This window comes from Salvelinus fontinalis, chromosome 29 (assembly GCF_029448725.1).
Source record: "Salvelinus fontinalis isolate EN_2023a chromosome 29, ASM2944872v1, whole genome shotgun sequence".
NCBI lineage: Eukaryota > Metazoa > Chordata > Actinopteri > Salmoniformes > Salmonidae > Salvelinus > Salvelinus fontinalis.
In genome coordinates, this window is record NC_074693.1 from 40,775,382 (window position 1) to 40,793,874 (window position 18,493).

Here is an 18,493-nt window from a genome sequence, read left to right on the forward strand (position 1 = left end):
ATTACTATATCCTTCCTCTTGCAAAAGCAATAATGAACGGTCACTCACTTTTAAATCAGATAACCCCAGTATTCTAATGTTTAAGAGCAGGGGTGTCAAACTCATTTTGCTCCAGGGGCCGCATTCAGTCTTCAACGAGGTCCGGAGGGCTGCGCTGAAAATGTGTTATATTTCCCTGCTGTCAAAATTAGCATAAAAATAGTCCTATCCATCGTTTTTTGAAATTTTTACGCTCCCTGACTCTCTAGTGATTGATTATTAGCAAACTGGACAGTCAAGACCGTGCACAGTTCATCGAGAAATGATGAATATATGTCCATCACATCTCTACACAGTATCTCTACACAGCGTTAGTCATTTTAAAATATATTGAGTTAGTTTCCCTAAATAGGAGATGTATGCCTTCAGTGTTTATATCCCCATAGTCCAACGCTAGATGGTGCTATGTCCTAGCTGGACTGTTTAAGGTAAGGTAACATAATTCAAATGTGCATGATAAGTATTTCCCTGTAATTAAATGGACCTTACGTCAAGAAATAATGGCACAGGGTGAGAATTGATCGACTTTATTTTCTTGAATACCTTGAATACTTCCTGCTGTTTCTTATAATTACACTCGGTACATAAGCAGCATATATTCCCTTATAGAAAGGTTTTGCAGAGTTGAATCAAAATAGGATTTCTGTCTGATTTAAAATCACAATTTCGCTCATATTTGGTTGTCTTCCATTTGGTTAGTTGTGATATGTTTGCAAGGAGAATACCATCTTAAAACCTATTGTACCAATGTTGTATTCACCTCTTATCCTTAGGGAGCAACCATAGAATATACACTATACCCATTGAAGAAAGAAATACACAGCGCTGATACCCAAGGCAAATCTGTGATGTATGAGTACCACTTGTATGCACACATAGTCTATGACATATAGCATGTAAATGGAATGACATGACAGCTAACAACAGGATCACTATGACAGTATTGTTTCATGCTTGGTGTGCACTCCTGGCCGTGTTGGCTTATTTGTCAAAGATACATTTATTACCTGTCTTATCAACAGATTGCACTTCACTTAGGGTTGAAAGGATTTATCGTAAGCTGTTACATATATCCCACACGTCATATTACCAGATGTTGTCATATTTAGGTCGAATGTAAGGTCTGCTTTTATTACAATAACAGAGCGTGTCATCATGCAACAGATAGCATAGAATTATGACTCAATGCTTGGAAAGCCTTAAAGGAAATCTTTACCCAAAAACAATCTTTTGGTATTTGTTTCATTAGTCCGTTGTTGACATAGTCCCAAAATGTTTTGCATGTCAGCAATGAAGTTTTCAAGATATGTAACTTTCAAAATATAGAAATCGGTCCCGTATCATATGATGCTGTGTTTTGCAATGGACTAATAAAATAAATGACAACAAATAGTTTTTGAGTTGAGTTACCATTAAAAATAGGATTGGCAACTAATAAAATAAATACGAAAATATCGTTTTTTGGGTTGAGTTACCATTAAAAAAATAGGATTGACATATAATGCATTGTAACAGAAGATATAAATCAAATCAAATGTCATTTGTCACATACGCGTGTTTAGCAGATGTTATTACGGGTGTTGCAAAATGCTTGTGCTTCTATTTCCAACAATGCAGCAATGTCTAACAAGTAATATCTAACAATTTCACAACAAATACCTAATACACACAAATCTGAGTTATTAATATAGCTAAGACAGTATGCAATAAAAAAAGCACTGAATCACACCTCATATTGAGGTTTTCCTAAGTTAAATTAGAAATTGGATTATAATAGCGTCACTGCAGTCAGATCTCCTACTGCAGTTTTTCAGAGGTCCTACACGACTCTAGACGCAGTTAAGACAATTAAGGACATTAGTTCTCCGCACCCCTCTTGGCCCAGCTAAATGTGGAGGGCACTTGGCTCACATAACAGTGCCATTTGGAGAGAATATGCCTGAGGCAGTAAGTTAATACTTACACCCCTGTCAAAAAAGACCACCAAAACCGCCACTTGATTCCCGGACATTGACAGGTCCCATTACTGGAGGGGGGAAGAGGATGAAGGCATTAGAGACAATAGGAGTTGTTATTAATATGGTGGGGACGGCTGTCATAACAAGCTCAGCTGGGGGAGGGTGAGGGAGGGGTGGGAGGGGGCCGCTTTCACCTGACAGTTCAGCGGTCTGCAATTAACAAGAGCCATATTTACAGATGCCCCGTCGTCAGAGGAAAACGTATAGACAATAAATAAAACATTAACAATCTTTATTATAGATTTTTTTTCTCTCAACTTTTTACATTCTATTCCTACTGGGAACAATCAAGAGCAAACTCTGTACAAGTGGAAACGCTCAGTAATTCCATCCTCTTGAGTTGAAGTCATCCACCAATACGACATGTATAATGACACCTCAATAGGCTTCGAAAATGGAAACGCCATTACAGAATCTACCCAGCACAACAACAACCATTGCGTAATGTACACAACCCTTCTAATGTAGCTAGTAGTGACAATGTGGTCTCAAAATGACAAAAAAACAATAAACCATGAACCAAGAATACAACCAAGAATACAACCATACAACCGAAATAGGAGTCTGATGTAGCCATTTTGTTTTCAGAGCTTGAACTCTGCATTGCATCCCTAATTACACTCTATTCCCTATGTAGTGCCCTGGTTTTGACCAGGGCCCATAGCGCTCTGGTCAAAAGTAGTGCACTAGATCGAAAATAGGGTGCCATTTGGGACGCTGCCTGCCCGTCTATCCAACAGCACAGCAACAAGCCAGTGGAATCCAGGTCATGTGTGGGGGGGTGATTTGATGCCGCTGTGACCGGATTGAGACTAGCTAGTAGCTACAGTATGGGACCCAAGATAAGCCTCTTGGGAGTTGTGTGCATGGTCCTCTCTGGTCTGCTAAAGAGCTTAGCTATGGCATCCATCTTTCTCCCACCATGACCCCTACTATTGAATGGGAGTGGAGTGTCCAGAATGTTTTGGAGGTCCAAGAGACTCCCTTGTTCCCTAAGAGGTCATTTTGAAAGAGGTTAGTTTGGAAGCACAGACTTCCCTGTTATGTCCGCCCCGTCACGCAAGCATGCGCGGATGCAAACACACACACAAGCATAGATGCGCACACAGGCATACACACACACCAACACACACAGATGTGCATGCTCATGTGCACAAACACACACCTACACCCTAACATGTGTTTCTCATTTAGATCTTCTCCAAAGCACTCAGGTCCTGTGTGTAAGGTCTGAGAAAGGGGGTGCTAGTTTGAGGAATGGGATAACAGTTGAGTTATTTTTTCAAACACAGGACATGCAAGACATACAAGACATGCTTAGTACAACCCATTTTAAATAGAATATAAAATTAAATGTAGCTTTCCTATGTCACCAGTGGACTGAAAACCATAAATATGAATTTCTGAATGTTTTAGTTTAAGCTTTAGCCCTTTATGTAGTTGTTTTAAAATACGTTTTGTCTTAAATTAATGGGCATTAATATCGTTTTCAAAGACATGTAGCCTCATGTTCATACAGGAATTCTACAACAATAGCACTTCTTCAAATCTTGGCTTCAGGGGCCATCATCCTTCATTATTCATGTAAATGTATGCAGCAGAATAGCAGAATAATGATCGTTTTGAATATGTAGCTTAAGTGTGTCTTGGTCAGGAGTTGTGAGACATGCCAATAATAATATGTATATTTGGTGAATTATTAAAAAGGCATGACTGAAGATTGTATATTCGTTTCCATGTTTATTTCAAAGGAGAAAACATTTTCAAAATACTACTCGCGCGCTATGGCCTATTTGATAACTGAATCTAATCAAATGTCTAAATTAATCATTAAGTGTGTGTGCGCGCACGTCTGTGTACAGTAAGCCTATGTATTATTTTCCACATTGTGTAAGTGAGAAGAAACTGCGGTACTTTACGAACTTACAAACTTTGTGGCACAACTCGTATTAAAGGCACAACTCATATTAAACAAATTGCATGTTTCACCTAGTCATCATCAAGCTAAATGAATAATGTATACAGTGCCTAGTCGAAGTCTACACACCCCTTGCACAGTCTTCATTTTGGTGCCATAAAATCTCATCTAAAAGGGATTAGATTAGATTTTATTCCTACAGGTCTACACAACCTAGTCCACATTTTCAAATATTATACAATATTTTGAATAAAAAAATTCAAAAACAAAGATGACTTCAATGCATATGTCTTCACACCTCAGAGGTAATACTTGGTGGAAGCAACTTTGCCAGCCATTACAGCTGTGAATCATTTTGAATAAGATTCTACCAACTATGCACAACTCTTAGGGCAGGGGTGTCAAACTCATTCCACGGAGGGCCTTGTGTCTGCAGGTTTTTGGTTTTTCCTTTCAATAAAGCCCTAGACAACCAGGTGTGGGGAGTTCCTAACTAATTAGTGATGTTAATTCATCAATCAAGTACAAGGGAGGAACGAAAACCCGCAGACACTCGGCCCTCCGTGGAATGAGTTTGACACCTGTGTCTTAGGGCAACATACAGGGCCTTCGGAAAGTATTCAGACCCCTTGACTTTTTCCACATTTTGTTACGTTACAGCCTTATTCTAAAATGGATTATATAAAAACATTTCCTCAGCAATCGACACACAATACCCCATAATGACAAAGCGAAAACAGGTTGTTAGAAAGGTTTGCAAATGTATTAAAAATGAAAAACATAAATACCTTATTTACATACGTGCTATGAGACTCGAAATTGAGCTCAGATGCATCCTGTTTGTATTGATCATCCTTGAGATGTTTCTACAATTTTTTGGGAGTCCACGTGTGGTAAATTCAATTGATTGGACATGATTAGGAAAGGCACACACCTGTCTATATATAAGGTCCCACAGTTGACAGTGCATGTCAGAGTGAATACCAAGCCATGAGGTCGAAGGAATTGTCCGTAGAGCTCTGAGAAAGGATTGTGTGGAGCCACAGATCTGCGGAAGGGTATCAAAACATTTCCGCAGCATTGAAGTCCTCAAGAACCAGCAGCATATCCCACTGCTGACTTGCCTCTGAAGCTAAGCAGGGTTGGTCCTGGTCAGTCCCTAGATGGGGGACCAGCTGCTGCTGGAAGTGGTGTTGGAGGGCCAGTATGAGGCACTCTTTCCTCTGGTCCCCCAAAAAATATCCCAATGTCCCAGGGCAGTGATTGGCGACATTACCTTGTGTAGTCACTACCAAAGGTGCTTTAACAAAGTACTAAATAAAGGGTCTGAATACTTATGTGACATTTCAGTTTTTTTAGCTGTTTTTGCTTTGTCGTTATGGGGTATTGTTTGTAGATGGATGAGGGGGGAAAAACGATGTAATAAATTTTAGAATAAGACTGTAACGTAACAAAATGTGGAAAAAGTCAAGGGGTCTGAATACTTTCCGAATGCAATGTATTTCCATTGTTTTTGTAAAAAAATGCTCAAGCTCAGTAAATTTGGTTGGGAATCATTTCAAGCAAAGTTAAATCAGAACTGAGACTGGACAGTTCAAGAGCAGTCAACACTTCTTGGAAAGCCATTGTGGTCTGTCTTTGCCATTCAAATTTGTGTAATTGTCCCAGTGAAAAATAAAACTATATCCCACACTCTTACAAATAAAGGGCGCAAGTTGGAACCATAAGGTTATTGAGAACGATGCCATAGGGGAACCATTTTAGGTTCTCTGAAGAACCATAAATGTGATGGTTCTTTGAAGAACCTTACAAAAATCCAAAACCAAGCCTTCAAGCCTTCTTTGCATATTTCCCAGTGTGCCTTATGAGTGGATTTTAGAGTTACCAGTACTACCCATGACTGTGGCTACTAGTGACAGAGACATGGTTGTTGTATTCATTCAATTTTAACCCCTTGGCCTTCACCAAGTGAGATCCTAAGAGAAAATGTTATTAAAATTGTATTATTTAAGACAATACGATACATATTTCATAAAGCCTTCTTTTGAGGGCTTTATTTGACCCTATTACAGTGTCTTGAACCACATTTTACAGGCCTCATCAGGCCTGCAAGTCACATTATGCTGGCTTGCAAAGTGATGTGTAATTCAAATGAGAATCCAGCCAGAGTGTGGATAACCAACATTTTGGAGAGAAAAAAAATCACCTGCATTCAGACTGCCACGGTTGGGGGAAACTACTATATGAGACTACCTTAAACATCTAAACTGGAACAACCATTTCAGTAACGGGTTCAATAAGGCCAAGTAACAGATTGCAATAATTTTGAAAAATGTATGTTATTTATGCTTGAGTAGCATAAGATAAATCAGTTGATATAAATGCAAAAACATGATATTGAAACAAACTATGTTGAAAATCAACCTGCAATAGAGCATTCTGGGAAATATGATAATGATGGACGTGTTTTTGCCTCAACTCTGGTTATTAACACCATCACTGTTTCTTTTTTACACCACTGAGTGTTCATTTAACTCTTTGCAGTGTTAATGAACTATTGAATCAACACTAGAAATGTTCAACACTAGCTAATACTGGACAATTTGCTGTGTGCTATGAAAGGGACACATCTGCAGAATTGTTTAACTCTGAAGAACCGTAGATGACATGTCCAGACCTCCACACTTAAGTCAAAGATTCTTTATCAGGCAAGAGTTCTTCAAGGAACCTTAAGATCTGAGAAAGAACCATTTAAAAACCGTTTGACATAAAATAATAGATATATGATGCCATAAGAGTTGTGCAAGGTTGCTAGAATCGTATTGAAAAGGGTTCCCAGCTGTAATTGCTGTCAACGATCCTTCCACCAAGTCATAATTCTGGGATGGGAAGACATACAAGAACAATACATTATTGTTATATTTTTATTTCACATTGAATTTTGCTTTCACTTTGAAAATGTGGAGTAGGTTTTGTAGATCCATAGGAAAAAGAATCAAATGTAATCCCTTTTTAGATGACATTTAAAAGCAGCTAAATGTGAAGACTGTGCAAGGGGTGTTTAGACTTTCACTAGCAATTGATGTGTTTTGATCACAACAATAAGCAAAAACCATGCATCATACAGTACCACACATTATTAGGCCAGAACAACCTCCAATTATAACTAGCTGCAACGTTTTTTGGGGAAAATGATGAGCTTGAATGCTGTTATTATGTGGTGTCTCTGTAGTCTATGATATTGCATGATATTGCTCTGTCAATGCTGGGCCAAATGTTTTTGCTGCATTTCCTTTTCCTTTTTTCTCCTCCCCTTCCTCATTTGCAATGATTATGTTATCAAGTCAGCCAGGCAAAAGGGTGGAGCAACCATAATTTCAGCGCTGGATTAGGCAGAAATAACGAGGTCACCAAGTTACAGTTGCCATGGCAACAACACATCCAAGAACACAGGATGCCATCGCGAAAACCCAGGGCCCGGGAATCTTGTCTTTTTTTCTCTCCCTTTCTCTCTCTTGCTTTTTTTCTGCGAGAGGAGTGGAGCGTCGTTTCACTTTTTTTCCCCCCTGTCTCTCTCCGTTTTCCAAAGCCTTTTGTTTCCGAGCATATGCAGAATAATAAATTCTGTTGAGCTCATTTGCATTTTTGCTGGTATTCATATTCTGTGGGAGGTCTTTTTATAAATAGGCAAATTCGGGCTGATACAGCAGCTCGTTGCGAACTAGGAAAGCAGAAAGAAACCCCCAAGTTTATTGCACTTTTCACTCATCTCAGTTTGGGAGAAAAACCAGTCAAAGTGAAATGGAAATCAGTCCAGAGAGGCTAGAGAAGAAGGATATGTCCCAAATGACACCCTATTCCATTTATAATGCACTACTTTTGACCAGAGCCCTGGTCAAAACTAATGCACTATATAGGGAATTAGGTGCCTTTTGGGACGCACACAAAATCCCTCCACCTTCACATATGTACATGATGGAACCCACTGAGAATCGAGATCTGGCTGGAGAACAATTTCTATAATGCTACGGCTCATGCATTGATTTGGATGTGGATTGCTGGAAGCTGTTGGCTCCCATTCAAGCATCTATCCATTCCAATGTCACACCTGGGTACTGTTAGGAATAGACCTCAGCAGCAACAAGCTGGCTGGCCCACCTCGGATCTGAGTTCAATAAAATACAGGGTCTACTGGCAGCTCAATGATGTCAGAGGCGCAAAGGTACATTTTCTTGAAGAGGGGGGGGGGGGGGGGGGGGGTTGAAGGCCTTGAATTAATTCTAACTACATCTTGTATTATTATCATACAAATGGATGAAATTGGGGGAACTAAGTCAGGAGTAATGGGCATGACGACTTTGTCATTGGGCTGTCAAGTACAGAATGTTGTGATTATTTGACGGTTTATACATCCTATGTGAGAATCTGTGTTGTAAGTATGGATAAGAGTGGTACGTGTATCTGTCCAAGTGTCAAAGAGGAGAGAGTTGTCGTTTTTTTTGTGCGTGTGCGTTTGTGTGCATGTATGCATCTGCAGAAAGTTGTTGTATGCTTGTGAGATGGATGGGAGCAAATATCATTTTTGTTCTGTGAATGTGAAGTTTGGTTTGATTTCAACCTTGTCCAATTTAATATTCCCATCTCCCTACATCTCTGAATTCCAAAGGCATCCCTCCAAAACGAAATATTGACTAAACATAAAGACAGTTTCTGTCAGTTACAGTCTATAAAATGGGCTGTTCATCATTTACTTCATAATTCAACCCGTATCTCCTCTATTCATCCCTAGGTTGTTGTTGTAAATGAGAATGTGTTTTCAATCAATTTAGCTTGTCAAATAAAGGTCAATGAAAAAAATAGATGGAGTATTGTAGCCCCCTTAGTGTATCACCTAGCAACCTCGTCAAGAGGATAGAGACTCTTGGTTTAATGGCTATGGAGGTGGGCAGACACTCTCACAGACCTGGGTTTGAATCCCAGTTGAACTAGTCGAACTACTCCTGAATTTCCTTCAGTTTGGTGCCTAATGGAACTTGAATTCACAAACAATTGGGGGTAGGAGCTTACTTCTGCAGAGGGTGGTCCATATCACCAGGTAGCTCTGCCCTAATCACACCATTTCACACTACTTGCAACCCCTACGTCAGTGGTCACCAACCATTGAGGCATTCCTAGTCAATCACCAAACATTTCTGTAAAAAAACAAACACGATAAAGCCTTTTTTCACCCTTTTTTTTCATTTTGCGCTGTTGGCGGTAGTTGCGCTTGATTCAGCAGCCCTAACACCAAGAAGGCTGTGTTTTAATTATTATTATTTTTATTTTTTTAGTGGGTAGATCAGCTTTAATATTGCAGATAGATTGTAGCTTCTATCAATGTAATTGTCTGCATCACTTCCAATCCCACATATATTGTTTTGCAAATATACATATATATATATATACACGTCTTAAAAAATACATATATTTCATTTATTATTGTTCTTAGTCCCAACTTTCAGCTCCATTCAACCCCTCCCATCTATCTCTTAACACCATTCATATTGGATTTCTATTTGCCATCTATCTTTCAACTGTGCTGTGATGTTTCGCAAAAGTTCTGAACTTTTCTATTCTCATAGTTTCTACAGAATGTAAATTTAAAATATATATTTTTTCTTAAAGTATTATATTATTGATCGATTGACTATGACTTTTCAAATCGCCCAGTAGTGCTATCTGCAGGGTTAGTTCCAGGTAAATATTGCAATTCTTCAGCCATTCCTGGACCTGTGACCAAAAAACAAGCTACATATGGACAGTACCAAAACAAATTATCTAATGATTCTGCCTCCTTGCAGCAAAATCTTCAGAGCTGGGAAGGTTGTATCCCCCATATAAATACAATTCTGTTGGTTGCAAGAATTCTGTATAATAATTTAAATTGAAAAATTCAAAGTTTTGAATCCAGCGTCGTTTTGCATATCAGTTCATAAACCATGTGTCATGGAATCGGTACGTAAAAAATATTTTCCCAACTATTTTGCAGTCTATATGGCACGGCTGTCAATTTTTTGGTCCTTAAATGAAACTGGAATACTTTTTTATTTATCACAATTTTCTTTAACCAATTATGGTCTTCAATGCAGGGCCGACAGACAAGTTCCTTACTTTTTCCCCCTTCCACTTTCCTCTTCCATTTTTGCGGTAATGCTGCACTTAGTTGGTTGTAATTTTGGGTAGAGCAAACAGTTCCATATGTTTTAGTTAGATGTATGACAACTCCACAAGTTGTATTAATGATATCATTTACTAAGATGACACTTTTTTATTTTATTCAAACGTTTTTTTTTATCAAATCAAATAATTAAAAATAATTAAATAAATAATTAAAGAGCAGCAGTAAAATAACAATAGCGAGGCTATATACAGGGGGTGCTAGTACAGAGTTAATGTGTGAGGGCACCGGTTAGATGAGGTAATTGATGTAATATTTACATGTAGGTAGAGTTATTGAAGTGACAATGCGTAGATAATAAAAAGAGAGTAGCAGCAGCGTAAAAGAAGGGGCAATGCAAATAGTCTGGGTAGATATTTGATTAGATGTTTAGGAGTCTTATGGCTTGGGGGTAGAAGCTGTTTAGAAGCCTCTAGTACCTAGACTTGGCGCTCCGTTACCGCTTGCCATACGGTAGCAGAGAGAACAGTCTATGACTTGGGTGGCTGGAGTCTTTGACAATTTTTAGGGCCTTCCTCTGACACCGCCTGGTATAGAGGTCTTGGATGGCAGGAAGCTTAGCCCCAGTGATGTATTGGGCCGTACCCTCTGTAGTGCCTTGCGTTCAGAAGCCGAGCAGTTGCCATACCAGGCAATGATGCAACCAGTCAGGATGCTCAATGAGTACATTTGAGTTTAACCACAATATTTGTTCTATTATTTGTTCTGTCTTTTCTGGTGGATTAAATTGAAATTGCAAACAACTTTCTATGGCTTGTTTTAAAAATAGCGATATTTGGGAGATTATTTCCTTTTCAAATAACTGAAAGTGAGAGATTGTAATCTGAATAATGGTGTCACGTTCCTGACCTGTTTTCTGTTATTTTTGTATGTGTTTAGTTGGTCAGGACGTGAGTTGGGGTGGGCATTCTATGTTTTGTGTTTCTATGTTTAGGTCGTTTGTAATTAGCCTTATATGGTTCTCAATCAGGGACAGGTGTTTGACGTTTTCCTCTGATTGAGAACCATATAAAGGTAGGCTGTTCACACTGTTTGTTTGTGGTTGGTTGTCTTCTGTGTCTGTGTATGTTGCACCACACGGGACTGTTTCGGTTTGTTCGTTCGTTTGATGTAGTCTGTTCCTGTTCGTGAGTTCTTCGTGTATTTATGTAAGTTCCATGTTCAGGTCTGTCTACGTCGTTTTGTTATTTTGTAGTTTGTTGAAGTGTTTTCGGTTTTCGTCTTTACTTTAATAAACTTAATTATGTCTACATTCCACGCTGCGCTTTGGTCCAATCCCTACTCCTCCTCTTCGTCCGAAGAGGAGGAGGACACCCGTTACAAATGGGAAAAAGGCCTTTCTTGAACATAGGGTGAGACATTCTTACTAATTTGCTAGAGAACCCGTTTGGATATAAGTATAATTTTTGTATGACTGAAGCCTTTAGATAGAGGTCTAATGCTTTAATATTTAATAAGTTCTGCCCTCTGAATTCATATTCATTATATAAATAGGCCCGTTTAATTTTGTCTGGCTTGCCGTTCAAAATAAAATTGAATATTTTTTTCTCATATAATTAAAAAATAACTGTTCACTAGGTGTAGGCAAGACCATAAGCAAATAGGTAACCTGGGAAATGACTAAAGAGTTCATAAGGGTGATTTTCCCACAAATAGAAAGGTTTTTACCTTTCCATGGTAGCAAGAGCTTATCTATTTTTGCTAACTTTATATAAAAATGAGTTGGAGTGAGATTATTTATTTATTTCGGGATATTGTATACTGAGTATATCCACATCACCATCAGACCATTTTATTGGTAAACTACACGGTAATGTAAAAGTAATATTTTTTGTGATCCAATACGTAATATAGTTGTCACGGTTCATGAATCCACTGCCTCACTCTCTCTTTTCTCTCTCGCTCTCGCTCTCGCTCTCTCTCTCTCTCTCTCCTGTGTTTGTGTGGGCGTGGTTCCCAATCTTGGCCTGATTGTCTGCGCCAGCTGGGATTAATTATCTTCCCCTTTATATGTGCTGTAACCTGTGTTTCTTGTTGTCAGATCGTTGTTTCTTCCCTGAGGTTGTGTCGTGTGTCAGTGCTCATTCTCTCTCAGCCCTTGTGGGGATTATCTGCTGTGCTCCTTCCTACCCAGCCGGACTCACTCCCTTGGATTTCTCAGCACGCTATCATCAGAGGATGTGCCCTTGGCCCTGGGTTGGATTCTGTCTGAGTATATTCTGTCTGTCCTGTGGATACTGTAAACTATTTTTCATTAAACCATCGTTGCTTGCATCTTGCATCCGCCTCTGTATTGTGACAGAACGATCTGACCATATCATGGATGCAGCGAGTTCAACGAGTCTGACCGAATTCATTTCCCGCAGTATCACGAGAATGGACCAACAAGAGGAGAACATCTCCAGCACAGGTCGGGCAGTACAAGCCATGGCGACGCAGGTATCCCAGCTGACCCAACAATTACAACATCTGAAGGGTCTCGCTGCGACACCTACACCAGCAGTTCCACACGCCCCGCCAGAGCTGGATTCTCAGCTAGAGCCACGACTACCGACACCAGAGGGTTATTCAGGTGATCCGGACTATTGTAGAGCTTTTCTTACGAGATGTTCAATGCATTTTTCGTTGCAGCCACGGACCTTCAACCGTGAACAGTCTAAGGTAGCATTCGTACTCACACTGCTATCCGGCAAAGCAGCTCTTTGGGGAACGGCGGTGTGGGCGAACCAGGACCCATGCTGCACCTCTTTCCAGACACTATCCGAGGAGATGAGAAGGGTCTTCGATCGGGCCGTGGCGGGTAGGGAGGCGGCCAGACTACTCGCTGACCTTCGCCAAGGAGACCGTTCAGTATCGGAATACTCCATCCAATTCCGCACTCTGGCCGCAGAGTGTCAGTGGAACGAGGAGGCGCAGTGGGACATGTTCCTGCATGGGCTGGGGGACCGGATCCAGAAGGAGATCTATGTTCTGGACCTTCCCAGGAGTTTAAATGGACTAGTGGAACTAGCCTTGAGGGTCGATGCTCGTCTGAGTTGTATTGGCCGCCGAGCATGCCCTAACAGACCGTATAACGACACGGAGGGCTGGCATACCAGCGGCGGGAACACGGTCAGTTCAGCCTCCGCTCACGAACCCATGCAGCTGGGGAGAGCTCGCCTCTCCCGGGAGGAGAGGGAGAGGCGGAGATCACAAGGACTCTGTCTCTACTGTGGTAGAGCGGGCCACTTTATCCACTCCTGCCCGGTAAAAGATCAGGCCCGGTAGTAAGTATGAGGCTACTATCGGGTGGTGTCACCACAGAGAAGACCTCATCATCTACTCTCCTCCCGGTAAGACTAAGATGGGCCACCCACACGCACGACACCCAAGCTTTACTGGACTCAGGAGCAGAGGGTAATTTCATGGACTTCAAGCTCGCTCACAAGCTCCAGATTCCTATCACCTCACTCACGCACAAGATATCCGTCAACGCTCTCAATGGTCAAGAACTCCCCAACATATCTCACACCACTGAACCTATCACACTCATCACTTCTGGCAATCACACTGAGACACTATCATTTCTACTCATGGACTCACCCCTTGCACCATTAGTTCTCGGCCACCCTTGGCTCACCCAACACAACCCCAGAGTTGACTGGGGTCATAACTCTATATCCATGTGGAGTAACAAGTGTCTTGAGTCCTGTTTAGTGTCTGCTTGTTCATCTGTGTCTGATTCTGTGTTTCTAGAGGAGGCAGTGGATTTGTCTAACGTGCCCGTTGAATACCTCGACCTGAAGGAGGTGTTCAGTAAGTCCCGTGCTGCTTCTCTTCCTCCGCATCGTCCCTATGACTGTGCAATAGAATTATTGCCAGGTGAGTCTCCGCCTAAAGGCAAGTTATATTCACTCTCTGTTCCTGAGAGGGAGGCTATGGAGAGATACATCTCTGATTCTCTGGCATCTGGATTCATTCGTCCTTCCTCTTCTCCAGCGGGGGCGGGGTTCTTCTTTGTGGGGAAGAAGGACGGATCTCTGCGTCCTTGCATTGATTACCGTGGGTTGAATAACATCACAGTGAAGAATACCTATCCCTTACCGTTGATGTCCTCAGCCTTTGAAAGGTTACAGGGAGCATCCGTGTTCACTAAGTTGGATTTACGTAATGCATATCATTTGGTTCGCATAAGGAGGGGGGACGAATGGAAGACCGCGTTTAACACCCCCAGAGGGCACTTTGAATATTTGGTCATGCCTTTTGGGCTATCCAACTCCCCAGCGGTTTTCCAGGCACTCGTCAATGACGTGCTGAGAGATATGATTGATCAGTTCATATATGTTTACCTGGATGACATACTGATTTTTTCTTCTTCTCTCCAGGAACACGTTCAGCACGTCAGACGAGTGCTCCAGAGGTTGTTGGAGAATGGACTTTTTGTCAAGGCGGAGAAATGCATTTTTCATGCACAATCCGTTCCATTCCTAGGTTACATCGTCTCGACTGAAGGTATTCGCATGGATCCTGACAAGATTAAGGCTGTGGTGGAGGTGGACGCTTCAGAGGTGGGGGTAGGTGCGGTACTTTCCCAACGTGCCGCATCTGACAACAAGATGCACCCTTGCGCGTTCCTTTCCCATCGGTTATCACCTGCGGAACGCAACTACGACATTGGCAACAGAGTTGTTGGCAGTAAAGTTAGCATTGGAGGAGTGGCGCCATTGGTTAGAGGGTTCGGGGGTACCTTTTATAGTTTGGACCGATCACAAGAATTTGGAATATATCAGAACAGCCAAGAGACTCAACTCCAGGCAGGCGCGGTGGGCACTCTTTTTCGGACGTTTTGACTTCTCTCTCTCGTATCGCCCGGGTTCCAAGAATGTCAAACCCGATTCCCTTTCTCGTATTTTTGACCATTCCGAACGCCCATCCACTCCCGAGTGCATCCTACCCAGGACCCTAGTGGTCTCCACACTTATATGGGAGGTTGAATCGAGGGTCAGAACGGCCTTAGAGGGGGTAACGCCTCCGCCCGGTTGTCCGCCTAATCGGTTGTTTGTGCCGGAGGGGTGTCGGTCCGATGTTATTCGATGGGGGCACTGCTCCAACGTAGCGTGTCATCCAGGAGTCAGCCGTACTAGCTTTTTAGTGAAGCAACGCTTTTGGTGGCCGCTGATGGCTCGTGACATTCACAGTTTTGTCTTGGCTTGCTCGGTTTGTGCCACTGGGAAGAGTTCTAATCGACCCCCAGATGGGTTACTCCAACCGCTGTCGGTCCCTTCGAGACCCTGGTCCCACATCGCGCTAGATTTTGTTACCGGTCTCCCGCCCTCCCAGGGCAAGACGGTTGTTTTGACTGTGGTGGACCGGTTCTCGAAGGCGGCTCATTTTATTCCCTTGCCTAAATTACCATCTGCCAAGGAAACAGCGGTAACGGTCGTGGATCATGTCTTTCACTTACATGGCCTGCCGATGGACGTAGTTTCTGACCGTGGGCCCCAATTTGTGTCCAAGTTTTGGCAGGAGTTTTGTAGGTTACTGGGAGCAAGTGTCAGTCTTTCTTCAAGGTTTCATCCCCAGAGCAACGGTCAAACGGAGAGGGCCAACCAAGATTTGGAGAGAGTGTTGCGATGTTTGGTTTCTAAGAACCCCTCTTCCTGGAGTCAACAACTCTCTATGGTTGAGTACGCTCACAATTCGTTGCCAGTGGCAGCCACGGGTCTCTCTCCGTTTGAGTGTAGTTTAGGTTACCAGCCACCTATCTTTCCCAGTACAGAGTCCGAGGTCACTGTTCCCTCCGCTCACGCTTTCATCCAGAGGTGCCGTCACGTATGGAGCAGAGCCCGTGAGACTCTCCTCCGGGTGGGGGCGCGCACCAAGGCTAAGGCCGATCGCCACCGGTCGAAGCCTCCGGTATACGTTGTTGGACAAAGAGTGTGGCTTTCCACGAAGAACATTCCACTCCGATCCGTTTCTAACAAGCTTGCCCCCAAATTTATCGGGCCGTTCAGGGTCACCAGGATCATTAGTCCGGTGGCGGTCCGGCTCAAGCTTCCTCCGGCGTATAGGAGAATTCATCCTACCTTCCATGTGTCCAAGATAAAACCGGTGTTTCAGGCACGCATTAACCCGCCGGTCCCGGTTCCCCCGCCGCCACGACTTGTTGATGGGGAGACCACCTTTTCTGTCAATCGGATTTTGAACTCGAGAAGGAGGGGACGCGGATTCCAGTACCTGGTAGACTGGGAGGGTTACGGTCCGGAGGAGAGAAGTTGGGTACCCGCTAGGGACATTCTGGATCACTCCCTTATCGATGATTTCAATCGACAGGTAAATTTGTCTGGGAACGCCAAGAGGCGTTCCTAGGGGGGGGGGTATTGTCACGGTTCATGAATCCACTGCCTCACTCTCTCTTTTCTCTCTCTCTCTCGCTCTCGCTCTCTCTCTCTCTCTCCTGTGTTTGTGTGGGCGTGGTTCCCAATCTTGGCCTGATTGTCTGCGCCAGCTGGGATTAATTATCTTCCCCTTTATATGTGCTGTAACCTGTGTTTCTTGTTGTCAGATCGTTGTTTCTTCCCTGAGGTTGTGTCGTGTGTCAGTGCTCATTCTCTCTCAGCCCTTGTGGGGATTATCTGCTGTGCTCCTTCCTACCCAGCCGGACTCACTCCCTTGGATTTCTCAGCACGCTATCATCAGAGGATGTGCCCTTGGCCCTGGGTTGGATTCTGTCTGAGTATATTCTGTCTGTCCTGTGGATACTGTAAACTATTTTTCATTAAACCATCGTTGCTTGCATCTTGCATCCGCCTCTGTATTGTGACAATAGTACACTCATCATAATTTGTTTGTAATCCAGAGAGGTAAGAAAAATTATCTAGATCCTCTATGAGGCTGTGGAGGCATCCAAGTTGTGGATTTAAAAGAAAACATGAATCATCAGCGCACAATGACACTTTTGTTTTTAAGCCCTGTATTTCTAATCCCTTGGTATTATTGTTGGATCTGATTTTAATAGCTAACATTTCGATGGCCATAATAAATAGATATGCCAATAGTGGACAACCTTGTTTTACTCCTCTTTTTAAAACTCTCTGAGAAGTAGCCATTATTTACAATTTTACACATATACATGATTTTAACCCATGTTATAACAGATTCTCCTAAAATGAAATGTCCCAGGCATTTATATATAAACTCCAGTCGTACTTTATCAAAAGCCTTTTCAAAGTTCGTTATGAATAGCAGGCATGGATGTCATAAGGTGAATGCACCAATTTGTAAGTCGCTCTGGATAAGAGCGTCTGCTAAATGACTTAAATGTAAATGTTAAATGATGGTTTCCCTGATTGTTCATAGTGTTCTATTGTTTCCAGTAGTTGCCTTATATTATCTGCAATGTATCGTCCATGTAAAAAAAAACTGTCTGATTAAAATGAATAATGTCCGACAATACCTTCTCAATTCTATGCACTATACATTTTGCTAGAATGTTTGCATCACAACACTGAAGTGTAAGGGGCCTCCATATTTTTTTTAATGGACTGGATGTATATATTTCCCACTTGTATCCTGTTTCAGTAACAATGAAATCAGACCTTGATGAGTGTCTGATAATCTACCATTTACATAGGAGTGGTTAAAACATGCTAATAACGGTCCTCTGAGTGTATCAAAAGATTTGGTATACCTCAGCTGGTATGCCATCCAGCCCTGGAGTTTTCCCGGACTTAAAGGCTTTAATTGCATCAAGAAGTTCCTCCTCTGTAATTTCACCTTCACATTGTGAACCATTTCATGCATCTGAAGATAGAACTCTGCTTTTTTTATGAGCAAGATCCTGTTTAAGTTGTTATTCAGCACTATCAACACTTTGTTCAACACTTTTATAAGCCATGAAACATGCGTTCTCCCTACTTTCACTGACGCTACAACCAGCACTGCAGCTGCAATGAATGAATATGGAAAAATGTTTTGATATGCTTGCGTTGTTATTATTAGCGGCAGGGAATATTTCACCTTCTCTGGTCATAGGAGTAACAACATGAATTGGTGCAAGAGGCAGAAATAATGCAGTGCGATTTGAGTCTCACCGTCAGCTGGAAGATTGTATCCCTTTTTCTCAGCGGAGGGAGAGCGGAGGGACAGTGAGTCGGGTGAGAGGCAGCCTCACTGCTGCTCCCTCCCCTCAGACTGACCATCAGATGCAGGCCATCAGTCCAGTAAAAAAAAGCAAATAATTATGCTCACAGCTGTGCCTCACAAGTAATACAACAAATTATCTATTCCCAGTGTGGTCATATACCTAAACTTAAAAATATA